General features: G+C 37.0%; 1 long non-coding RNA gene across 1 annotated transcript in view; it reads left to right on the plus strand.

The window, feature by feature from the left end:
- Positions 1 to 23,143, plus strand: part of LOC118354299 (uncharacterized) — a 54,327-nt gene extending 31,184 nt beyond the window's left edge. Inside the window, exons 2-3 of the long non-coding RNA XR_004814568.1 lie at positions 19,733 to 19,878; positions 22,717 to 23,143. This is a non-coding gene — a long non-coding RNA (uncharacterized LOC118354299). The remainder of the gene's footprint in view (positions 1 to 19,732; positions 19,879 to 22,716) is intronic.
- Positions 23,144 to 27,665: the final 4,522 nt, after the last annotated feature.

Below are 27,665 nucleotides of genomic sequence, written 5' to 3' on the forward strand. Positions count from 1 at the left end.
CTTCTCCATTCATTCCGCTGACAGGGCTTTTGCAACTTAAACCTGTTTTATTAATTATGTTTGACATTTCCTTAATTAGTTTCATTTACATCCCATCAGCCCCTACTAGACAATTGCTCCATACATCATTTTACTAGAGGAGCGTGATGCCTACAGAATTATAACAACAACAGACAATTTTATGTAACTTACAGAAAATTAGTGGACAGCCCTTTTCATTTTAAGTGGTTTTATAGAAAAGGGAGAAATTCATTCCATCTTTTTTTCTCTTCTGAATTTCTAAAATACCTAATCTGTTTACTCTGACGTTAAAGATAATTCAAATTGTATACTGATCTACTCAAGTTCATTGTCCAGATGTGGGATTTACAACATCTTAAGAAAATTACTCTTTAGGAAAAAAAAAAAAAAAAGAATAAATGAAGTAGGGTTAGAAACATACCAGGGATGGCCTTATACCTAGCAACCTAATGTTGCCTGCTCTCACCAGCCAAGTGTACTCAGGTGCTCCTTACCTAAGAACTCAGCCAGTACTCATACAGCAACCCAGCCTCACCAAGCCCTTAGATACTAGGTTGGACACAATTAAGTTGATTGGATCAATGAATTAATGAATGAATAAATTAGGAGCCCCAGATCCTGATTTTATCTGCCCAAATTCTGTGTCAGTGAGTTATCTAACACTCTGGCTTTGGTATGAGAGTTATCAAAGGATCCAACATAAATGACAGACATTCACATAAGATATTATTTTTTTGGCATTATTGTTGTTCAGGTCTGTGCTTCTTATAGAGGTGTTTGCAGGGCTCCTGATGCCTGTTACTGTGGGTTCGTGCTTTAAAAGTCTGACTTCTAACAGTCCTGAGTGGTTCAGTTGGTTAACTGGCTCTGGGTCCTGGGATGAAGCCCCCCGTAGGGCTCTGTGCTCAGCAGAGAGTCTGAGGATTCTCTCCCTCTGTCTCTCCCCTCTGCTGTTCACACACTCACACTGGGGCTCCCACTCTATCTCTAAAATAAATAAATAAATAAATAAATAAATAAATAAATAAATAAATAAATAAATCTAAAAGTCTGACTGTTAGTCCACAGATCTTTTTTTTCAGAGACCCCCAAGCCTTTTTCTCAGGTTCCCAACCTGAGGTCCTGATTTCAAGAGGTCTTATAAAATGGCACCTCCCCTGTCCACTGACCTGACTTTCTTCGGTTTAATTCTGGCCTTATTACCTTTCCTTAGCCTATCTCTGCTGCCATCTTGGAGTGTGACCATATGGAACCAGCCTGGGAACTATTCTACCCAGGTTCTGGAGTGATGGTTTGCATAAAATACATATTCAGAGTCAATATGAAATGAATAGCCTCTGGCAAATTGTATTTTGCCAAACAACTAGGGGCTATGAGTCTTGGTTATTTTTACCACCATTTAACCAAAACCATCCTGAATAGTGTCTTCCTTATTACTCCTACTACTGACCTAGCTCACATTGCCTTTCATTCCTCAAAGTTACTGCTACTTCTATTGAAATCATAGTCCAGAGTCATGACCCTTATTGGTTTGATAATGTTTTGCTGAGCAATGGTCAGTCAAGGTAAATGCATGGAGCTGGTCTTCTTGATGCATGCTGCATGTTTTAGGCTGAGCTTCAGAGACCTGTGTTGGCACTGCTTTCAAGTAATAGCCACAGCATGGACCTCCGTTAATTGGTAGCTTCTACTTAGGTTAATCCAAAACACTTTAATGAGTTTCAAAGAACCATCATCATCACATAATTCATTATTAACTGTATTAGAGATTACATTTAATGAATCTCCCCTTTCTGTAAACACCACCTCTCCAGATCTATCCTTTATTCATTCTTTTCTGTCATACAGAAATTGGTGATTCTCCTCTTTTCTAAAACTATCTGTGGCATGGAATTGCCTACTCACACTTTCTTTCCGAAGCATCTTTTTTTTCTTTTGCCCCCAGATTTTTGTCATTAATCACAGCCACTTTTCCCTTTTTACTGAGGAAAAAAGAAAGGAGAAGAAAATTGCAGTTTTCCCCTATGAGTTCTTCTCATTGCCATTTCACTTTTCTTGTTTTCAGTGGTAGAATTCTTAAGTCATCTGGACCTCTACACCCTGTTTTTCTCTCTGACCTATCACAGACTCCCTCTGCAATGTCTCTCAAATATCTCACCATTGACATAGGATTACGGAAAGTCATTATTTCCATCATAATCATCCTAGTCCTGCAATCCCAATTCTTAAGCCTAGTTTTTTTGGGGGGAACTTTCATGGAAAACTCACCTTTCTTTGTTGAAACTCAAGTTTTTCCTCCTTCCTTTCTACCAATCCATTAAAAAAAAAATAATCCCTATTCTGCACAAGAAATAATGCTTGTGGATTCACACAGGGGAAAAATTCTGTTCCTCCAAGAATTTGAATCAGGAAAGGAAAATATAAACATGAGGAGAGTGAAAAAGGTCTCTAAGCAACAAACATTCCTTCCTTCTGAACCAGCCAGCCTTCCAATGCTCTATTCCTATATTAGGGCTGGTTTTACTCTCCAACTTACCCAGCTTTTCCTGCTTTTCCTGCAGGAAAAAAAAAAAGCAGCTTTTCCTGCTTTTCCATTGCTCTTTCTTTCTCTCCAGCTACTCCTTTATCCACTAAATTCCTAATTACTGATTATTTTATTGTCATTTGCTAAAACTCCGAATCCCTCAATCCACGAATTGAGACTTCATGCTTAGCGCTCAGTTCAGTATCCTCCCAGTGTGTTCTTGTCCAGCTCACTCAGGGGCCTCTCCTCACCCAAATTCTCACTCCTTCCTCAGCACTTCTGACTTCTGCTTCTGCCCTGACCTTGGACTGTTCTTGTGCTGTTGTTTTTGAGTGAATATTTTTTTCTCCTCATGTATCATTCAACCTTTTACCTATTTGTGCCATATTTCTCCAATAAGATTGTAAGTCCTTATGTTTCCATGTATTTATTTTTCTCATATCATGGACATGTTGCTCATTAAATGCTGATGAAGCACAGAACAGCATGCTATGCTTGTCTGTGCCAAAACAAATTAATCTGGAGTATCATCATATGATGCTCAGGAAATAGGTGATGAGTGAGGATTAATACCTTCAGAAAAAAGAAATTTAAAAATCAGTAGACTCTGATAAGATCTATACTGTTATAAAGAATTATTTCTAAAACTATCAGGATACCATTTACCACATTTTGTCTAAGTAGGTACTCAAGAGGGAAGTATAATTCTGTTCATATATTGCCACTTAGAGAATAATAACATCAATAGTGTGTTTATCCAGGTATCAAACATCACACTAGGTACTACACACGCATTGTTTCAAATGTACACAGTACAAAGTGACCTTTATTATGAATGCTTTACAGGTAGAAAACGCTGAGACTTAGAAAACAAAAACTTTCGGAATGCCTGGGTGGCTCAGTGATTGAACATCTGCCTTCAGCTCAGGGCATAATCCTGCGGTTCCAGGATCAAGTCCCACATGGGGCTCCCTGCATGGAGCCTGCTTCTCCCTCTGCCGGTGTCTCTGCCTCTCTCTGTGTGTCTCTCATGAATAAATAAATAAATAAAAGGAAACAAAACTTTCATGAGTTCAACAAGCCACCTTAAACACTCGTGCTGAGCTGAGATTTGAATGTGTATCAGCTTAACTGGAGGCTAATGTTCTTTCTAGTTTGATATGGGTTATTCATCATATTAGAAACCTACACCAATTATATTAACATATAGTCATGTTGCTCATATTGGTGCAGATGGAGAACTAGATCAAGTACTGCTTTGATTTTGACTTACCTCAAGAAGTATAATAATAATAGCCAATATTTATTGAATACTTACTACATGCCAGGCCTGTTCTGGGAGCTTTACTGTGGTTAAATCTTCTAATCATGTCTACTTCATAAGATAGGCACTATGATTCTTGCTTCATAGAATAAGAAATCAAAGCACAGAGAGTTTTGATTCCTGCTCAATGTCCTATAATCAAGAAGTTGCAGAACCATGATCTCACTCATACAAGATGACTCCAAGGCATTTAACAGCCATGTCAGTTCAAAAACTGTATTAATCCATTGGAAGCCTTTTTAGGTAAGCCCTTACACAACAAATTGACTGTTTTGGACTTTTTTTTAACACTCATACCTGCTGACACCTCTGAGTGGTAAGAAGTGTATCATGCTAAAACACCCTCATATCATTTCTTTCACCAGACTAGCACTACTCTTCTCCTATTATGGAGGAAAGCATGAGACAAAAAAAGAGAAGAAACGATCTTCTCTATCCCTGAAACAGGAGCTCTTGAATTGGTCCTTGTATAACACGACCTGAACTTTGCAGTGTGCACATACCAATCTTACCAATTTCTATTTTCTTCGGCCAAATGCCCTATGTGTTCCAAATATCAGGCCATAAAAGTCATTTTCTGTTCTATTGCTACTATTTCAATAATTCTATTTTACATTTTTATGGAGCTTCAGAGAGAGTACTTTTGAAAAAGCTGCTTGCATCCAGGGAGGTAGGACAAAGGCCAATTAGGAGACCACATGGGATGTGAAAAATACAACCAAGGTCATGATACCCAGGACCATTAAGTCCTCTTCATAGGGGTCATGGCAATAGATTTAAATAGTCTATTTCTAAACTCGATAATTATATTCTGCTCTTTTTCTTTCCTCTTGAATTCTTAGTGATGTAAATTCATCACACAAAGTCCAAAATTATCACCTATTGTCTAGTCTATAGTACTTGGAAGTAGCTTTATTTTAGTATGTGAATGAAACGAGATCTGATATCTATCTTCTGATGCTTCAGGAATCTGGCTGAAAATAGCACCAAGTATGAATTTAGCAATAAGCTACATGGTTATGTCCACCTAAAACTGCACCTAAAACTGTTTACCTAAAAGCTGCATCTGTAGCTGGTGATCATATCAGTCTGGGTCAGTACACATCACATCCTCCCATTTTGTCTCATTTGTACAATACATTCTTGGGTCTTTCTTTGATGATGAATCTTTCAGTGTTGACTCCAATGAAGAGGAACTACTGAACACTTACTATGCCTAGACAGTGCTGTTAGAGGAGTGAAGAAGGCCGGTGGTAAGGCCCTTGATGCCAGAGAGTTGACATCCTACTGGTAGAGCAGGTAACATCCAGAAGAATAACATGAGACAGTGAAAAGATACGATATAAGTTCTTTCCCTTCCTAAGGGAAGCCAAAGAACTTTAGTCAGGGTGATCAGGAGGACAGAGTAGATGCAAAGAGGCAAGGTGTGCCAAGATACGGGTTGAGAGGAGTCATTCAAGGCAGAAGAAAAGGCACATACAGAGCCCTTCAGCGAAAAGGAGTTTGATGTATTCAAGGCAAAGAAGGCAGCATGGCTGGACCTGAGTGAGCAGGAAGAGAAGCACAAGACATCCGAGGTGGACTTTTGGACATCATTCTGAGCTTGATGGGAAGCCACAGAGGATACATCTATTTTACTTCACAACAATTAAAAAATCAGCATCAAAAGAACATGAATTTAAATTAGAAAATAATTTCCATGATAATGAAAGTTTAATGCAATTTTAATTTTGTTTTGTTTAGGTTTCAAATCTTGTGAATAGCTGATGGGAAAGGACTGGGTTGAGATGTGGAGGGGCTTATGGTGAGCTTAGTAAAAATAGTTTTCCAGTGGATTTTTCTCCTCCCTACACCAAATCATTGTTAGTTGTGCCCCCCAAGGATTTGTGAAGAGACTAATAAAATAAAATGAATTTTTAAATGTATTTTACGTTTTAAGTAAAAGATTAGTAGTCACACCCTTTATTTTTCTTTCATACCCAAGAAGTCACTTTTAATTGTTCAGAAGAAGCTCAGAAAAATGAAAAGATGTTTACGTTTCCTTGGAGCCTCTGACAACTCTGGGTTTCGGGCTATGAGTTCATATGTTTGTTTTTTGTTTTGTTTTTCAGGGTTTTTTGTTTGTTTGTTTGTTTTTTTTCTTTCTCTCTCTCTTCTAAGCAAAGTCCTTGAAGTCACTGATGGTCTACACGGCCTGTTACTCTCAAAATGTAAGACTCATTTTCTAATAGGATTCAGCTAAAAACCAAAAGAGACAGAGCTTCCAAGACAATTAACTGCCTGTATCATTCTTCTATAAAACAGTGTGCTAGTTTATGAAGGACTTCAAGAGATCTGAAATATCATCAAATGATGAAAAATCAAAATATTTTGCTGTCATATGCTGTCACATACTGTCAGAAAGCCTTGTGCTGTGGCCACAGTCGAGTTGAATTCGATTAAAAGATCAGCAAACAAGGCAGGTTTAGGGGTATTTGACCTCATCAGGGCTGTGCCTGCAAGTACCTGTCAGCATTTCAGTTGTCCTATGCTGTGACACTATTGCTTATGCAGCTTGCCAATGGACATGCCTGATGACATCCTGGAGAGGAAACAACAGATTCATGTGTTCAGTTTTCTATTTTCAAATACTATTCAGTGCTGCTAAGATGGAGCTTAAATTTAATTCCAATTACCAGTTCCACAAACAATGAATTATTCAAGATAAACTGCCCAGTTTTACTGAAGCATGTGTGTAATATGCATATATTTGCTTCTGTCTACACATATGTGGACAGAGATGGAGAAATTAAATTAGCCTATCTTCCATTTATTAGAATTCCATAATGCTATGTATTTCAAAGAAGCTAATCAATATTTGCTGAGTTGGAGTTGCATAACTCACGAAAACTCCACAGTCCCAAATATCCGTGTATCCACTTAAAAATTAGAGATAAGCCAAATGAGGGACCATGTATTTTTATATTATAAGCAAGAAAAAGAAGCTGTGTATAATATATGTATTTGTGTATCTGTGTGTCTATGTATTTTTCAGGAATGAGGTGGAGGGAATAGGATCGTTGAGACAGGTCTTTTATTTCTTGAAACAATTCTGATATTGCATTGCGTGAGTAGTCATATCATAGAGTTGTTGTCATTGTGTTAATAAAAATAAAATTTTAGCCATCTTAGAGAAGAAATAAAGCCCTTCTTTCCATTGTGATTTTTATGGTGAAACTATATACTTCACTTTCAGCAATTCTGCCCCAAGAATTTTCGTATATTTGCCTGAGGCAAACTAATTTGTTTTTATCTTCACTTAAATTTTTCACATTTCACAGGGAAAGAAAAAAATCGTGCATAGCTAGAGCACAACAGTTTCCCCATCTGTGAGAAATTGCTCTGAAAACATGCATGTAAGTCTAAAAACAATTTCTATTTTTTAAAGCCCTTAATTTTTAATCTTTTTTACCAAATTATAAAAATAGAGAAAGTGCACAAATCATTAGGGTAAAGTTGGATTAATGTTTATAGTCAACACACTTGTAGAAACACTACACTGATGAAGATCCAGAATATTGCCCCATCAGAGTCCCTATCATCCCCTCTTCCTAATCAGTAGCCTCACATCTATGGCTATCAGGTAGTGTTCCTACTTCAAACTATGCGTGTATATATATATATATACACACATATATAATATGTATATATTACATATATAATATATAATTATATATAATACATATATATGTATATGTATATATTGTATATAGGATCCCACAGTCTGTCCTTTCTTTGTGTTTGGTTTCTTTCATTCAGTATTATGTTTGTGAAATATATCCATGCAGCTGTATTTAGCATAGTTTCATTCTTGTTGCTGTATAGTATTCCATTGATTGGTTAGACCACCATTTATTTAAATGATCTATAGTTGATGGAATGTTTTAAAAAATTTACTTGTAAATAGTAATGTTTTAATCATACTTGCCCATTTTTTTAGTGCACATTAGTACTTGTTAGGAATATACCTAGAGTGGAATCCCTGTGACACAGAGCATAAATACGTTCAACTTAATAGGTTGTGTTTAATAGGTTACTGAAATGCTCTCATAAATTTGCACTCCCAGTTCATAAGCATGCCTGTTATTCCACATCCTTGCCAGCACCTGGCATGATCAACCTTTTTAATTTAACCATTTCAATGGATGTCCATTGGTATCTCAATATGGTTCTTTTTATACTTAGTATTTGTTTTTTTAAAAATTTTATTTATTTATACTTACTATTTGACTGATGTGTTGTGACTCCTTGGTTTTGTTTATGGACACTTCTCTAGGCTTCTTTGTCAAGTGTCTACTTAAATATTTTTCCATTTTCCTGTTGCATTGTGTGTTGTAGTTTATTTTTTTTTTTCAATAGTCTTCTATTTGTTTAGTGTGTCTTCTGTCCTGCTTAAGGAATCCTTGCCTACTTCAAGATTTGATGATATTCCACCATGTTATCTTCTAGAAACTTCATTATTTTAGTTTTTACCTTTAGATCTTCAGTTTATCAAGAATTGTGAAATACGGGTTAGGTTCGTTTTTCTCTAAGAATAGCCATTTGAGCCAGCACTATTTGTTAAAAAGGCCATCTTGCCTCCCATTATATTGCAGTGTTAGACTTGGTATAACTCAAGTCAGCATATATGTATTGATCTCCTTTTGGTTCTTTATTTTGTTTCATTAGTTATTTGTCCATCCTCAGGAAAATACATTTTCTTTATAAGCTATTGGAAGTCTATAATACTGTAATGTTAAATAGTGTTAATATCTCAACTTAATCCATTTTTTGATTGCCATTGCAATTCTCCACCTTATCATATATATTTGTGGAAGAAAAAAAACTTCTCAATTTTCAAAAGAGTCTTCTTGAATCTATAGATCAGTTTGGGAAAAATTGACATTATTATAGTATAGAGATTTCCATCTATTAGCTTGATATATAACTCCAATGTTAGTGCTTTTTTAATGTCTTTTGATTTTGGTAAAACATTTTAGAAATTTTACATATCTTTTGTTACATTTATTCCTGGGTATTTGATTTTTTTATGTTGTTATTGTAAATAATATTTTTAAATTTCATTTTCAAATTATTTTTGCTAAGAAAGAAATACAATTAATTTTTGCATATTGACTCATTTACTAATGACATTGCTGATTTGACTTAGTAGTTTTATTTTGTATACATATTATGGGTTTTCTATATACATTATACACATGTCTTTTGTTATAAATCTTTGTACCTTCTATCCTTGCCTATTGCACTGGTTGTACTTTCCAGTACTGAAAAAAAAACAGTGTTGAATACAAATATCCATAATAGACATAACTTTTGCAACCTTAGGACCTCAGGGGAACTGCTTTCAATGTTTCACTATAAAGTATGAAATTTGCTATAGATTTCTATGGACACTCTTTTTCAAATAGACCAAGTTTTCTTATAACCCTAGGCCTTATGTCTAATTAACATTTTTAATTATGAATGTGTTGGGGCCAGGCGGGAAGGGAAACTCCTCAAGATGGCGGATACGCCAAAATGGCTGAGGTTCCTGTCACCACCTCCACTTGGGACGACAGCTTGAGCAGACCCTTACACCTCTCCTTTGGACTTCCCCAACCGAACCCAATGCCCTTCAAACCCCAGAGGAGGAAGTCACCTTTGACTGGTCGAATTGCAATCCTTCCTTTGCATAGTGAGGGTCACTCTGACTGGTTGGATTGCAATCCTTCCTTTGCATATGAGCCAACCAATAGGAAACCGTTCTGCCTTACAACGTTATGTAAACCCCCTACCACCTTGTCTTGGCGCGACTTCTTCGACTCACTTTCTTTCCCCCGTGAGTCGTGGAACCTCGCCCGAGGGTGCCTGCAATAAAATCTGTTCTTGGACCCTCCCTTGCCTTGGCGGTCTCATTTCCATCTAGTTACTAAAAATACAGAATGGGTATTGAGTTTTTTCAAATGCAGAATTAAATCAAATATGAGATGTTCATATTACCATTTTATTTATATTACTGTGGAGAATTCCATTGATTGACACCTTACTTAAAGTAACTTGCATTTTTGCAATAAAACCAACATGCTGTGATATATCATCTTTTTTATGTATGGATGGGTTTAATTTGATAATATTTCATTTAGAATTTTGCATCTATTTTTAGGTAGGTAATGCATCTGTCATTTTTCTTTCTTGTAATGCCTGTGTCATGTTTGGTTACCAAAACTATGCTGCCCTAATAAAACAAATTTAGAAATTCTCCTTTTTTTTCTTTTATCTTTAAGAATTTTTATAAGAATTATGCTATTTATACCTCTCTAGAGAATTCACTAGAAAAAGCACCTGGCCCTGGATTATTCTTTTTGAAAGATCTTTAATTATAATTTTAATTTAGATAAAGATATAGGACCATTGAAATTTTCTATTTTGTTTTTGTGTTAGTTTAAGGCAGTTGTGTTTTCTAGCAATTTATATATTTTATCTAAATTCCCAAATAAACTGACATGTAGTTGGATGGAATATTGTTTTATTATCTTAATTATGTCTGTAAGATCTGTAGTGTTTTCCATTTCATCTTTTCTGAAATTGGTAAATGGTATTCTGTCTCTTTCATTTTTAATGTCTTTCTAATGGTTCTTTGTTTTTTGAAATATTTTCAAAGAACTAGCATTTGACTTAGAGATACTGTTTTCTTTTACAAATTTTATTATGTTTTTTTCCTTTACTTGTTTGGGCATAATTTACTAGCATTTGACTTAGAGATACTGTTTTCTTTTAAAAATTTTATTATGTTTTTTTTTTTTTTTCTTTTACTTGTTTGGGTATAATTTCCTTTACTTGTTTGGGTTTGATTTCTGAATTTTTAAGATACATACTTAAATCATTGATTTTTAGCCTTAGGTTTTTTGAAAACACACACACACACACACACACACACACACAGGCCCTGGATGGTGCTTTTTTTATTAGAGACTTTAATATTTTTCCCTTTTAGTCAGAGAGGATAAGTACTTCATCATTGATCACTTTAGTTAAAATAGACTGGATTGGGTTGATATTAGGTTGGAATTTTGTTAATATTTAGTCTACTTTTGATTCATTTCTGTTCCTAGGTCATGATCTTCCAGAGATTGGCAATCTCTGTTCTCATATTTATGGCTAGATGTCCTTCATCATTTTTGGGGTATCCATTGCAATTATTGTTCAGATATTGCTTCTTCCCCACTTTTTTTCTCTTTTCCTTATGGAAATTTTAATTATAAATAGTTTGCAACTTTTGCAATCTCAAGTTATCTCTTAAACTTAGGCCCTAATTCCTATCCCTTTTCATTCTTTTTTCTCTCTAGGGCTCAGTATGGACATGTTCTACAAATGTGAATACTTATTCTCTTTTTATAGGTATCCAATCTGCTGTTAAACCCATCTAAGTTCTTACATTCAGAAAATCCATATTTCTTAAGTCCAAAATTTCCATTTATTTTTTAAATAGATTTTTAATTTTTCAGTTTCTCAGTTTATTATCCATCTTGCTGAGCACATTATTTTCAGTTATTTTACAGTCTATAATTGCTATTCTGATATGTGTATCATTTATATCTATTCATATTGTCAGTTTTTATTCTTGGTTCTATTTCTTGGTATGCCTGGTAAATAATTTTTGAAAGATTTTATTTATTTATTTATTTATTTATTTATTTATTTATTTATTTATTTATTCATTAGAGACAGAGACAGAGACAGAGACAGAAAGAGGCAGAGACACAGGCAGAGGGAGAAACAGGCTCCATGCAGGGAGCCTGACATGGGACTCGATTCCGGGTCTCCAGGATCACGCCCTGGGCTGCAGGCGGCGCTAAACTGCTGAGCCACCTAGGCTGCCCTGGTAAATATTTATTACATTCTAGTCCTCTACACACAAAACTTAAGAAATTATCGATTTTTTTTCTATTTTTCTATTGATAGTTCATTCTATTTCCTAGAAGGCATATCAGAGGAGCATGTCATATTCTAATAAGCTGTGTTAAGTCAAGTTTGAAGACTTCGTAAGACTTGACCCACTCCTGGTAAATTGCTACTGCATAGTCCTCAGATGCTTTGATTAAGAGCCTGAAACTGTTTTTCAGAGACTTGCTGGGTCCTGAACTTCATTTTTTATCTCCTTAGTACTGTGAAAGTTCTAGGCAGATTTTTAAACACTTGTTGCAGAGATTCTTAGCATCTTGCCTTGCATAATTTTAGAATTTGAAATTTTTCATGGGGAAAATTGACACAAAATTTAAACTCACTTCACTGTTTCTCACTTTCTTCTGAAATAACAGGCCCTTAAGTCCTGGCTGCCCTGGCAAGCACAGATTTGACTTTTTGTCTTCAACTCTGTGAGATTGTTGCAAGTTCTACTGGTTCACTTTAGCAGTGGCTTACTACTTGACCTCTCAACTGCTTTTGCATGGCTTACAAGTCAACAAATGCCCTGAGCAAAAATTATGTTGTATAACATTGGGCTCATTATAATGCATTTCTCCAAATCTCAGCTTAGCTGGTTTGGAACTCTTTGATTCCTTAAACACAATATTTTTAGTATTTTATATAGATGTACTAGTTGTTATTAATGGGAGTTATGGTCTGCCTCAAGCTACAGCACCATAGCTAGAAGCAGAAACTGTCAAAGATTTCACTTTTAAATTATGAAATATTTCATTTTAAAATTTTACCAACTTTCTCCCCACCAAAAATACTTTTGAACTGTGATGTCTTTGTTTCTTAAATTATGCAAGAAACAGATATCTAATGGAACATAACATATCAGTGAGGATACAAAAGTGAATAATAGGAATTTTGCACATATACAAAAATTTTTAAAAATCTTAGGTAAACACATACCAGTATTTTGAGTTCTGAGCTGACCACTTTTCACAGATTTAATAAAACTGCACACATATTATACTATTACCAAGATAATTCAATAAACAAAAAGTAAAGTCATGAAAAATAAGTAGAATTTCCCTTTGGGTTTTGGAAGACCTCTCATTACATATAATGTCATGACATACTGACTGGCTGACTACATGATGGATTGTCATTTATGACAGAATGACTTCAATTAGGTTGATAGAGGGATGACATGTTCTATAGTTGGTATCATACTTAGTCTTTCCATTTTTTTCTAATAGCAACTGTGACTTTAAAGGGTCACAGTCTTGGTTACTTAATGAGAATTTATTTCTTTTACTTATTTTGAGAGTCAAAACAAATATTCATTAAACATATTTCCAAATGGAGCGTTGGGAAATCCTTTTCATAAAGAGGATTTTTCTGCAGCCTGGATGCCTTAAGCATCATATTTGCCTAACAGCTTCCATTTTCCACACACACACACACACACACACACACACGCACATGTACTTTCACTTCTTCTCGCTCTTCCTCTTCTTTTCCCTCTCCTGAGTGAGTTAAGGTGAAAGAATGATTGAATTTCTTTTTAAAAAAAATATAGCTGAATAGTATGTTGGTACTCAAAATCTTTCCTACTTAATTTCTAATAATAAAACTTGCCTTTGATTAAGCCTACCCTAGACTGACAGTTTCCTTATCTCGAAGTCCATTATAACCTTCTTGAATTCTGTTTTGGCTTTATATTGCAGACAGCGTCCTTGGAGCTATCTTTCTCTTATGATTTGTTTTCCCCACATGAGTTACCTTAGGTCAGGCTCCCTAGACTCAGAGCCTGAGGTAGGGATTTAGATGCACATAATTGGCTGAGGGAATACTCTTTAGATAAAAGAAAAAACTACAAAGTAGAGAATGAAGCAAGATGGAGAAAGGCAAAGAACTAAGCAAGAACATGGTCTTGAATAATGTCTTGCCTTGGTTTAATTCCCTGGGTTCTCTGGAATATAAACTCCACTATAGAGTTGTATCCCTTAAGGCAAGAAGGCTGGGCTTTTGTGTCTATTACCACTCAGTCACTGTCTTTGGGACACTCTGGAGAGGGTTGTAAAACTTCCCAAGGAGGCCGCTCCAGTCAACTGAGAGAAATTCTGTGGAGAGGCAGATAACTATGGGCCTTTGGTAGCCAACAGTCATGGCAGGTGGCAGGACACCCAGAGTCTAACCTGTGAACCTATAAAAATATAAATTACACTGAGGGGGGCACTTGATGGGATGAGCACTGGGTGTTATTCTGTATGTTGGCAAATTGAACACCAATAAAAAATAAATTTATTATTAAAAATATATATATAAATTAAACTATGTCCGTCCTCTGCCTAAAGCCTTCCTGTTTAGAATAAAACAAATTTCTTACACGGTTTCTCCCCACAATGCCTTATGTGATCTGGCTCCCATCTACCTCTCAAATGTCATCTAGTACCATTTTTACCTTCATTTATTTTCTTAGCAAAAAATCTTCATTGAGGATGTGCTTTGTACATGCACTTTTCTGGCATGAGGAATGCAGCTGTGAACAAAGCAAAATTCCCACAGTCAGAAAGCTGCTTCTCCAGTCTTTTCACTCACCTCATTTGAGCATACCTCCTTTTTTTTTTTTCTCAAAAAACATGATAAATTGAAAATCAACTCCCTGGTTTGTCATAGTAGACTCACTCCTATTCTCATCTCAGTGATTATCTCCTCAAAGAAGACCTCCCATTGACCTGTTCTAATCCAGCAACCCCACCTGCCTTACTCCACTCTGGATGCTATTGCAAGATACCACAGGCTGGGTGGCTTAAAAAACAGACATTTATTTCTCAAAATTCTGGAGGCTGGGGAGTTCTAAGATTGAGGTTTAGATTCTCGAATTCAATTCTAACAAGAACATTCTTCCTGATTTGCAGACCATCATCTTCTTCCTGGGTTCTCACATGGCCTTGCTTGGCTTCCTATTTTTTCCTGTTCTAAGGACACTAATCTCATCATGAAGGTACCACTCTCGTGACTTCATCTAAACCCAAGTACCTCTCAAAGACCTGACTTCAAGTACCATTACTCTGGAGATTAAGGCTTCAAATGAATTTTGGAGGGACACAAATATTTAGTTCATAACACCACTTTGGTTTTTTTTATTTGTTTTGTTTGTTTGTTTTAGATACTTTGTATTAGTTGATTACCGTTGTCACAAGAATCTCAGTGTATAATTTTTATTTAATTATAGTTTTACTTATTAATGACTGTCTCCATGCTGCTCCATGTTAGCTCTGAAAGAACAAGCACCTTGGCTCTCTTTCCCTAGAATAATCTGTAGCTACTGGGAAATTTCTAGGTGCTTAGAAAAGCATTTCTAGGTGATTGAGAAATGTTTGAAAATAAGCATCTAAGTTAAAGAATGTAGTCTAATGTGTAGTTTGGATGTGTTTGTTTTTTTTCCCTTTTTATTTTGATAAGCTTAAATTTTGATGTGTCAATATTAATGGTACAAGCATGCATCTCTAATCATTTTATATCCTTCAAGGCATTGCACACACAATTGACCATAATAGGTACCAATTTTTATTAATAGCATTCACTTTCCTTAGTTGGGTAGTCCACATTTCAGCTACTAGTAACAGAAGTCCAGAAGTGTTTTGATATACTATGATGCAAACCTCAAGTAGAAGGAGTGAGTCATATAAACCTTATTCAAGACAGCTTCTGTTTGTCAAAATTAAAAAGGAGAAGTTTTCTAGCTTGGGTACGCAAAGGGTCCCAAGAAAAATAATGCCTGGAATGAGTTGCCAATGCTACTCCAAGGGATGAGCACACAATTAGGATATTTTGTGGCCATTTATAAAGAAGTGTGTTTCCATTATGGCAGGTTGGGGCAGAATCAGCTGCTCACAAGTTAGAGGGTCATGTGTTAGGGACAAGGACTCTGGATGCATAGACTCTTTGATCGACACAGGTTGAGGAGGAGGAAGACTCATAGGGCAGGTAGATACTGGGAAGCAAGGCATGGTTTTATCATCCTATATCTTGCTGGCTCCCTCTACCTCCAAAGCAGCTTCTTTTGGAAAGGAGCATTTCCTTGATATATGTATGAACATACCATTAAGGATGAAATGCTACTTATCCTTACCAATAGATAAGTTCTTAATGATATGAAAATAATTCCAGATACTGCATCTTATAGTTGTTTAATACAGAGAGTACATACAGCCTATGTTCAGTGTCCCAGGGTGGGGTTGGGGGGAGGAAGGGTTCCAGAGGAAGGAAGCTGGGGGTAGTGAGAAATCATGGAAAGAGAGAGAGAAGAGAAAACCCTGCTGAGTTTAATCTGAACAGTGTATCCATCACCCAAAATGATACAAATCAGCCATTACTGGATCATGCAAAAGCAACTCTCCTACCTGCGATCCCTTCTTTGCTTTCTAAACCTCTTTGCAGCTCAGCCTAATGAATTGTCAGAACTGTCAGACAGCTCTAAGGAATGACAAATGTCTATGATTTGCTGCTGCTGCTGCTATTTTGCTAGAAACACCTGATGTATGTAGTCTTGCATTCTTCAGTTTCGAATTAGAGACTTGGAAAACAAAATCAACCTTGATAAATATAGCAATTTTTCCCCTGTTCTGTAAGCTGAACTGAATGGATATTTTTAAAGATAAAGAACTCTCTTTTGTTCTTATAATATGTGCATGGCACAGGGTAAATCTCAAACAAAGAGCTAATACCCTAGTGTTGGTGGTGGTGGTGGGGAGGGGGTAATCGCCAATTCATGAGTTAGAGTTCAGTTTATATTACTATTGTCAAGATTAATCATATGTCCCTTTTAAGTAAGTTGTGTTGCCTTGATTAATGCTATTAGGGACCATTAGAAATTGAAAACCTTGGATTTCCATAGCAGACATCCAGGTTCAGCCATCATTTCATAGACCATTGGTGATATTTTCTAATAAAAGAAATAGGATCGATTTCCAAAGGTTATTTGATATTTTAAGAAATATCCTTACCAATAGATAAGTTCTTAATGATATGAAAATAATTCCAGATACTGCATCTTATAGTTGTTTAATACAGAGCAGCTGAGGCTTCAATAGGATGAAATATATAAATAAATAAATAAATAAATAAATAAATAAATAAATAAATAAATTTAAGATCTTCTTCAAATAATTAGAAATTTAGTGCAAATTTCAACATGTTGGAATAAGTAAAATATCCTACTCGTGGACATTCTTCTCTAGATTCTCCATTACATGTTTATGAATATGTACATATTCTAATGATATGGCTTTAAAGCTGAAACTTCTAAATAGCTTTCTTTCTTCCAGTATCTAAACATTCTTTTTCCCCATACAATGAATTCACATTAGCTGTAACAAGCAGAAAGGTTTACAAAGGTTTATAATGCTTTTAAAGATCACCATATCCTTCAACAAATATCTCTTTTAGCTTATCAGTCCCACCAGGGCCCTCAGCCAAACTCATCCCAATTATAAAAATATTATGATTCTATCTAGTAAAATTGGTTCTTATCTTTCTGTATCAAAACAAGAGGAGTTATGTCAATTCCTTGATGAACATGCTTCCATCTATAGTCCTCTCTTTTTGGTCATCTTCTGTTTTTGTTTTTTGTTTTTTAGAGATTTTATTTATTTATTCATGAGAGACACACAGAGACATAGGCAGAGGAGAAGCAGGCTCCCTTTGGGGAGCCCAATGCGGTACTCTATCCTCAGGGCCCTGGGATCACAACCTGAGCCAAAGGCAGATGCTTAGCCACTGAGCCACCCACGTGCCCCTCTTTTTGGTCATCTTTCACAGAGCCAACAATTACTACTGCTGAGGGGGCTTTGAGGTCATACTTTGAATGATTATCAAATGTAGTGAGAATATCTACCTTCAGTGCTATGTGTCCTTATACAAAGACTGGTTATCTGAGCAGGGGTCGACAAGTCAGTGAGTGGACACATGCCCCCATAGTGCAAAATAGAAACTCGAAAACCATATAGATGGTTAGGGTCATACTAGTTTGTCTGTATTACTCAGTAGTGAGGAGATAACAGAAAAGAAGTGTGTGTGGAAAATAGAACACAGGCTTTTCATTCAGAAATATTAGCATTTTCTTCCCTTCACTGTGGGATTTTGGGGAGGTTCATCATCTATGAAATGAGAGTCCTCAGTGTTGTTGCCAAGAATGATTTAAAAAACATGCATATTGCATGTGGCATATCATAGGTCCTTGAGAACCAGTTGGTATGGATAAGTAAATATTTATATCTTGGCCTTATATGGCAACAATAACAGACTCTCCTTATCAGATGCTTTTGTTTCTGAAAAGTATACTTTTTTGGGTCTTTTAAAAATCTAACTTCTTACTTCAATATCCTATATCTCTAGAAGCCATTCGGATTCACATGTTGCTGACAATTCTTTAGTTGAAAACTTTTGCACTTGAATTAACAAGTAATCTAAGAATTTCTTCTCTTGCCCTGAAGACTCTCAAACCCTTTAGTTATGAAGAAAGGAGCACAATTGTATTTCTCTACATAATAACATAAAAGGAAAAAGTAGAAAAGGAAAAATAAAAAGATAAATGCCCAGAGAAATAAAAAGGCCAAATGATTAAACTTGGTAACAGTATAAAACTTTATGCTTTCACGAATTATTTAGACTGTATAAAGCACTTCATATTTGTAAAATGCTTTATAATGGCTAACCAGATAGTTTTTCTCAATAACCCTTTGAAATATGCTAGTAGTATGACCTCCATCTCACAAGAGAGGATGCTGTGGTACAAGGAGATTAAGTGATCTATTTAGGGGAAAATGCTTTTGAGCTTCCATGGAGGGCATAGAGGAAATACTGAGCTTGGTTCTTTCCCCAGGGCCCAGTTCACTCCCTGAAAGTAAGTTAAGTGCTAGAATGCTGTATAGACATGGTGGTGGAGGATTAAACTTTTTAAGTCAACAGCTAGACTTGTCAAAGCAAATAAGCGCAATAACTCCATGATTCTTCGCCTCTTTTCCCCCACTTTTCCTGTCTGGGTCTTTCAGTTAATGGGAGAGCACCAATGAGGTCAAATGGTTACAGGTACTTCCTTATCTCAGACACACATCAACACATGACCTCATTCACAATGGGAAGCAGGGCTCTGGGATACATCCATAGCATCACAGTTGGAAAAAAAACATGTCAAATAAATTTCTTTTTTTTTTGTATTATTTTCATAGATGAAAGAAAGCCTGATTCCTGAATTTGAGGTATTTTAGGTCTCATTTTTTAGGCTGATAATAGTGTTCTTTTTATTTTCTATAAAATTTTCAACTATTCATTCAAACTGTGGAGAACCATAGGGGAATTAACCTTTTATTTCATATCCATTTTAACTCTAACCTCTCTCTAACCTTGCTACAGAGTTCCTTCCTCTCCTTAGGTTGATGATTAAAATAATGGATAACTAAGCTGAAAAGAGGAGAAAAATGTTGATGGGATTAGAAAACTTGGCTTTAAAAAAATTAGCTTTACTCTCTGCTGCAGCAAGAATAAAAGAGCAAAGCTCAGAATTTGGGCAGTGGATTTGGAAGTATTGAACAAGAAGGAACCAAATGGATTTGTTCTTCTAGGGCACAGAATATGAGACAGGCCATGTTTTAAATGCTGGGCCAGGGCCAGGCCACTTCATAATACAGCTGCATTATACAGGAATGAGAAAGATAGAACTGAACGCAAACAGAATGATAGAGGGACTTGGAGAGCAGAGATTCTCAGGAGGGATGGGCAAATGGTGTGGATAAAATAAGAACCAAACTGAACTCTCACCCCAGCTGAAGCAAAATCAAACTCTTTTAAGAAAAAAAAAATCTGAACGTTATATCATTTCTTTTCTCATCACATTATGTTTTATTTTTGCCCCCTTTGACATCTAGAAAATCCTAGCAATATGAGAAGATGAGAGGATGAAGGAATGGCAAGACCTCTTCTGGTGTTATTTCCAGACAAGAAAAAAGAAACCCATTGCTGCAAGAAATATCACCAAAGCCCAAATATATATGCATAGACGATAGAGATATGGGTATGTATATATGGGATATATGGATGGGTAGAGAGACTGTAGATATAGCTATATTTATGCAAATTCCAGCAGCCAGGAGGTTAAATGCACTCAATCACACCCATGCTCAAACTCTCATCTTCCCATCTTCTGAGCTCTCAATCATCTCTACACACAAACTTTGGCAGATAATACACTCCAGCACCTCACTCTCCTATCTGTGGTGCCAGAGCCCTTGGTTTATGAGACTATCCTAAAGTAATATGTGTCAGAGGGCTGGCGAATAGGCACTGCTTTTGATCTATAGCCATTGAAGAGCCCAGCTACCACATGTCAGCTAACAATGGGCTTTCCCCTCCTTTATCATGGCATGGCTGGGGTGGTACAACCGTGTGTGTGTGTGTGTGTGTGTGTGTGTGTGTGTGTGGTGATTAGGCACTGACATTTCAGAAGTGGTGGCCTCTGCCCAGGCAGTTCCTGTCCCTAGTCCTACTAGCTAGCCCAAACTATGAAACTTCAGAAGCTCCAACTTCCCCCTTGAGACTGGCAGCCACAACCCAAGAACTTCAGGTGTGGAACAGGCAAAGCTGTAGGGAGGCATGTTTGACCCTCAAACTCATCTTTCTGCACTTGCCCCACAAGCAAACACCACTACATATGCTGTCAAAGACACAATTCCAAGAAGCCTGGTAGTCATGCCATGTTACAGTCTATTTGTGGCTGCTGCCACTCAGCTCTCCCCTGATTAAAACCTAAAGTTTGAGATGAGACGAGAAGGAGGGCTGAAGGAACATCAGTTCCTGTAAGCCCCTCATCTCTTCAGCTGTGAATATGAAAATAATCCCCCCACCATCATAACTCCAAGAACTGCGATATGTGAAGGACTTCCCATATTGTATCTTCATAAGAACCACCTACAGATGAAGACACTGATGTCAGAGGAAAGAGTGCTCGAGCTGTTGATTATCCTTGAAAAGGGACAGCTGGGAAATGCACACTTAGACACATCACTGCTCCCCAAGCTTCATCTGACACCATTGCACAATGATGGGAAAAGAAGAGCTTCATGCAGCCATTTTAACATTATTGCTAAAATTGGTAAATAGCAGCATGCTGAGGAAGAGCCAGTGCTCTGGAATTTAAATTCAAATAGCCCTATCATTAGGGAGTTTTTTGGGTTTTGAAAAGATGCATTTGAAGTCTATTTTAAAATCAGCACAACAAGAGCTCTGATTTTCTTCTACATGCTTCTTTTATTTGGTCATCATTATAATCATCCAGGCGATGATCGTTTTCACTGGGGACTCCCACAGATGAACTGGAAGCAAACACTGGTGGAAGGTATTGGATTGCCCAGCACCTGGAGGCATCAGCCTGTAATCACCTCATACACCTGGGTTTGGTTCCTGTCAATTTGCAACGAGAAAAAAAAATCACAATATTCTTGTCATATTGCCAGAGGAAGTGGGTGACCTTAAGCAATGCAGAAAGTTTGAGCATCTTATCTCGATTGCAAAATGAGGCTGGGGACGTGGAACATGGTGACTTGAGAACATATATTTGAAAGCACACTATCATCATAACATCATTGTAATTACATTCTTCTATATTCATTGATTTTTATTGCTGCTCGTCAAAACTTGTGTCCCCACCCAAATGTGTATATTGAAATCCTAGGGCATCCCCGGTGGCTCAGCGGTTTAGCGCCTGTCTTCAGCCTGGGGCATGATCCTGGAGACCCAGGATTGAGTCCCACATCGGGTTCCCTGCATGGAGCCTGCTTCTCCCTCTGCCTCTGTCTCTGCTTTTCTCTCTCTCTCTCTCTCATGAATAAATAAATAAAATCTTAAAAAAAAAAAAAAAGAAAGAAATCCTAACTCCCAGTACCTCAGAATCTGACCTTATTTGGAGATTGGATCTTCACAGAGATAATCAAGTTAAAACGACATCATTCAGACAGATCCTAATCCAAAATGACAGACATCTTTACAAAAAAGGAAATTTGGACATTAGAGATATACCTACAAGGAAAATGATGGGAAGAGACACCAATCATCGATGGCGTCTCCCAAGATGATGGGAGAAGCCAATCATCTCCAAGCCAAGAGAAAGACCTAGAACAGATTCTCCCCCAATGGCCTCTGAAGAAATAAACCCTACGGACACTTCCATGTTGGACTCCTAGCTTCCAGGACTTGAGATAATACATTTCTATTAGCTCACCTAGTCTGTAGTACTATATTATGGCAGTCCTAAAAAACTGATAGCCAATTATTAGCATTCCACTTGTGTACCAAGGACCTTACATTAAATGATATTTAATCTTACCAAATAACTCTATAAGCTTTTTATTCTCCACATGAGGAACTGAGAATTGCCCATTAAATAGCTTGTTCAAATCACCATCTGGTGAGCATTCTGGCTGGGGTGCCACCTTGGACCTGCCTGACTTCAGAGTTTGTGTGCAGCTATAGGTGACAAGAAAAACAGTATTTTAGGCTATACATTCACATTCTTAGGGCTTGGGTTATGCCCATAAGACTATAAATGTGTATTATCTGTATGTGTATATATAAATGAGTGTGTAAGAATATTGGCACAGGAACAAGTTTGCCAGTAGTCTTCCTGTATCCTTTGGGGTTATAATTCATAATCCGTGGAGATCAACAGATCCATTAGATCTACAACACTGAGGACAATGTGGGAGGACTTATTGGAAGAAGTGCAGTGAGGATGATTGTTATTCCATTGGATCTGCTTCTCCAAAGGCTTTTGGGCCACTTGTAAAATCCTAGACAGGGACCTTAGGAGCAATCAGAATTGCTTCCCAGTAATCACTGACTCCTTGTATTGCATTAGCAGGTAGATCATAGCCAAGTCTGCTGGGATTGAACCATAAGACACCCCCTTAAGTGGCCTGAACTTCGCGCTATATCATCACTTGCTATTGTCACAGAAATAATCATGCAGATTCGGCAGCAGAGGAGCGTCTCTGGTAGAACAGAGTTCATGCATGACATATGATGTATCTGTTCAAAGGGACAGATACATCTTTCTTACTGCCGCCACGCAGCAGCTCTCATCCGCCGGCCCTCCCGTGCAAATCACCTCAAATAAATGTGAGTACTGCGGTGCTCACAGTAATTCCTTCATTTTTAAACACATAATGGAAATGTATAACTAGTCCTCATAAAAATTTATATCTCAATCCTTCCCTTTAATTTATAACAGGCCCTCTAGGCGGTTATTATTCAAACATTAATAAAATGCCTATGGATCACCACAAGCGAGCGTTTCTAAGTTCCCTTCTCTTCATATTTGTACGTATATAAAACTAGACTAGCATTAACGCCACTTCTGGTTCTACCAACAATTATGCCTTTAATAAGAGAGGGCCTTGTGATGTATTATCTTAATCATGTTAGGAATCCAGGCTCCTATCATGAAACCAAAGTTGAATTTTTCATGCCCTTTGCAACAATTGTTACTCTTACTGCCCTATATGTTTGGATTCTGCAGTTTATGCAAATACTCTCCCTTTCTATAAATTTTAGATTTATCTCCATTTGTCATTGTATGTATTCTAATATAAGGTGATTGTTATTTTTCCCCTAAAATATGATTAAAACCCATTTCAATTATTTATACCAGGCAGGGAAATAAAATAAAAGTAGATGGGATTTTCTTCTACGGCAGGGTTAATTATGTGACTTTTAAAATGTTAATAAATTTAACACAGGTCCAAACCTCTCCTGAATTTTTAAAAATAGTTGTCTTGAAAAAGGACTTCATTGAACTAAGAAAAGAGAAGTAATGAGCATGCAGCTCTTATTTTCATTACACAGTTGAAATGTTTGATTCAGAATGTTTGGGAGGAGAGCGTTTTTTTCACTCTCGTGATAATGCGGTTCAGTTTCTGTGTTTGCCCAGAAGCCTTACAACCTTGTAGCATGTGTTTTCCTGAATTAAAGAATAAATAAATAAATAGCTGACCTGTGTTTCTCCTCTAAACTTGAGTGATGCATTTCAAACTGTGCTTGATGCTTTCCAGCAAAGTGGTTTTGCACAAGGCCGAGTCAGCCCCCTAGAACAACACGGCTGTGGCTGGAAGTCTTGCTCTAACATCTTATTTTTATAACAGATCTTTTCCTGATATTAGCAGCGGGTCTTCATCAATGCTCAACAACCACTGGGTTGGAGAGATAACCTTTCATACCGTGAGAAATCCAAAGTGTCTGAGTGATATGTGTTCATAAGAGAAGTTTATTTTGTAATAAGTTACATCTCTTCTCATCCATCTCTCTCTGCAGCCATTTAAGAGTACCAGGGGGGAAAAATAGATGAGAGGTTTCCAGTGAACCAGGAAAAATCTTTAATAAGGCCCGTGAGTTCAATATATTAGCCAATTTCCCACAGATTTTATCATGACTTTTGATTTTTCACCTGTGATCCCCTTTCAATAGATTTACAGCAACCAAGCTAAAAAAATCATAGGTTGATTCTGGTTAAATGTTAGTCGTTATTGCTAATGAGATCCTGTACCTTTAAAAAGCTAACTCTGCTTTAGTTCCTTTATATCCTGCTACACTAATGGTCTTTCCACTAATTGGTTCTGTGTAAATGAAACAAGCTGAAAAACACTGTGGCACCAATAAATATTAATAAGTTATTGTTTGTTTTCTTTACCTTGCTTATGAATTCATACAAAGACAGTGCTAAGACATTAACTCCAGTCTATTAATTGCCACCTGATAATTGCCACCTGATACTTTTCTCCTGGATAATTAGGTACCCATTAGTTCTAATCAAGTAGTTACTTAATTATTGCAGTAATTAGTCTAATGGACTAGCAAATTGAAGCTTTATCACTTTTGGATAGTTAATGTTCCTGACAGAGTACTTCACAAGTGTCAGGGTTCCGGATTCAGCAACCTGTCATCCAAGAACCCCCTCCTCCACTCCCACCCTCATCCCATTATCACTGCATCCACTTTCCCTTGGCATTGTTGTGGAGCCTTCCATGAGGCAACCTAGACCCCAATGCCCCACCCCGCCCCACCCCGGCCGGGGCCCTTCCTGGTGAAGCCCTATGGCAATGTGCTGCTACATCTTCCCAGGGCAAATGCATGTTGATTGGTCCAGAGTTTGGGCCACTGTGAACCAGCAGCCCATACTCAGAGACCATTCCAGGGAGATGCAGAGAGTCTGCAGACCAAGTATACAGATGAAAGGAAGACTTGTTAAAAAAAAAAAAAAAAAAAAAAAAAAAAAAGAAAGGAAGACTTGTTTAGGAACACTAGGGATCTAATTAATAATGATATGTCATATCTTCCCCCATTGAACCAAGAGATGATGCATAACAACCAGAGCAATGCAAAAGCTTAACAATCTGTTTATATAGGAACTGAATAAGCCATGAGTCCAAATAAAATTCACATTTTGATGGACTGTAAGAGGCCCTGAAAAATGATAAAATTGCTTTTCAGGACAATCTTGTGTCCTCTGTTACAGAATTTTCACAGACATTGAATTTACTGATTACCTTCTTCCCCGTAAAGTGCAGGCTTACGTTGCTCAGACTTCTAGAAAATTCCTTCACAGAGTATGCCTCTTCATTTCTGATCATGGCTTATCTTCTCCAATGTCCTCTCCAAGAAAGTCACTAGGCTCTATTCAGGGTCCTCTTTCTTCATTGGCCAACATTTCCCCCTTTTATTGTTTACATTACTATCTCTGCAAATGTCTATATTTTGGTGGGCCCCTAGAGCTGTGTCCTGGGATTGTCTTCTCCATAGGTGATCACAACTCTGTCAATAACCTACAGATGTGATCCTATCATTTTCTTGCTTAAAATCTTTCAAAGGTTTTCATTACAGTCAGAATATACTCTGGACTCCTGACCCAGGAGGGCCTACTCCCCCTCCAGTTCTCTGTGTATTTCATGCTTCCTCTCTTGGGTCATGTCAAACACTTGGATTTTTATAGTCTTGGATCATACCCGTCATTTCTGCCTCAGGACCTTTTCACTGTTTTCCCTATATTTGGAAAGCTTTTCTCAGCTCTTCTCATGCCTGGTCCTTTGTTACTTTGGCCTCAACTCTGGAGTCACCTCAAAGAAGTCTTCCTTGAATATTCTATCTAGAAACACCTCCCCAAGTAAATCTCTCTTTCAAAGCTCTGATTATTTCCTTTATAGCACTTTATAACACACCAAATGCTATCTTCCCCACTCACATTTAACAACATAAAAACAGAGACCTTGCCTGTCTCGTTTGTTACTGTTATGCTCAGACACTTGAGCAGATTTGGTACAGAGAAGGCACCAAATACTTCATTCTAAATTCATCAGTAAATTAAAGATCAGAACTACTCTTCAAGCCTAAGACATGTAGATCAAATATATTTCCCTGGAATTTCTCCCTGCTGAGAATGACCTTGTGGTCTTGTTAAATTCTGGTGACAGATGAAACTTTTGAATATCATTAATTGGTACCCAATCACATCCTCTGTATTTCACTGTGTAAAGTACTGTAGAATGTATACCAGTTGATTAAAAGAGAGGGTGCCATAGTTAGAAGTGTGGACTCAGATGGCCCTGCTTTCACACCACAGCTTTCCAAGTCATGTGGCCTCAGGCTTCGCTTTCTTAATTTTTAAGGAGGAAATAATAACACCTAAAAGGAGAGAGCCTTATGTGAACATTCTTTGAGATAATGAATACAGATATGGTTAAGCGTGTGACAGCAAACACTCCCTGAAGATAGTTATCATCACTTTGAAAATATGGCCCTGTGTTGCAGAGGCTCCCACCATTTTAGCAAGCTCCTCTTTCATGACCTAAAATATCACATACAAAGGTGATTTCAGTGGATTAGGGGCTCACCAGAATTGCTTCTCTTCATCTGCCTTTGGACTTGTTTTGCTCATAAATGCACTAGAGATTTGTTTCTGTAGGTTACTCACTGCGAGGTCTCCACTGGCATCTGATATCCCTTTGTGTGAAAAATTGCATCATAAGGCAAAAGTCACAGAAATGTAAAGGAAGCAGATTATGTTAGCTATTTCCTCTTCCTTTTGCTCTGCCCCACTGCCTAATTGAAAGCCTAATGAACATAGTGCTAGGAAGACAGACATGATCCAACTGCAGGCTTCCTAAGAAGTGATGAGACCCCAGAGGATGTCCTGAGGCATTATCCCATGAAAGGTGCTGCTAACCATGTCACCATACTAAAACTGGACTTTATCTCATACATTGATTTGATTCAGATTCTTTTCAGTCCTCAAGTCAGTATCTGAATTGATCACTGAGCCTTTGACAAGTGTCATCTGCCATATATATTGCAATTTATGACATTTAAGGGCCTATTGACCTAGAAATTCTGCTCCCATGTGGGAAACAAGATACCAAGTCATTTGAAAATGTGGTGCAATTGACAAATGCTCATATTAACTCAACTATATACCAAGAGGCAAAATATTAAGTGTTCTGAAATCTATTTAATGACTCTATTTAGATTTTACCACATCTTTATTCTTTCACTCAGCAAGAATATGTTTATTTAATGCCAAGTGAATATCAGAAAATACAACTATGTTCCCTTACTGCTGTGGAAGTGTTTCAATTTTAGAAATCATAAGAATTTTAAGAAGGGAGTATTGGATGTATTAGATACTTTTTTTAAAAAGCAGATAAATATTTAATACATTTTGTAATTATTTTAATGAAAAAAACATATTTTTAATACCAGTATTTGTCAAGATATGTTAAGAATTGCATAATATACAGGCACCTGGGTGGCTTAGTCAGT

This window comes from Canis lupus, chromosome 3, assembly GCF_003254725.2.
Source record: "Canis lupus dingo isolate Sandy chromosome 3, ASM325472v2, whole genome shotgun sequence".
Taxonomy (NCBI): Eukaryota; Metazoa; Chordata; class Mammalia; order Carnivora; family Canidae; genus Canis; species Canis lupus.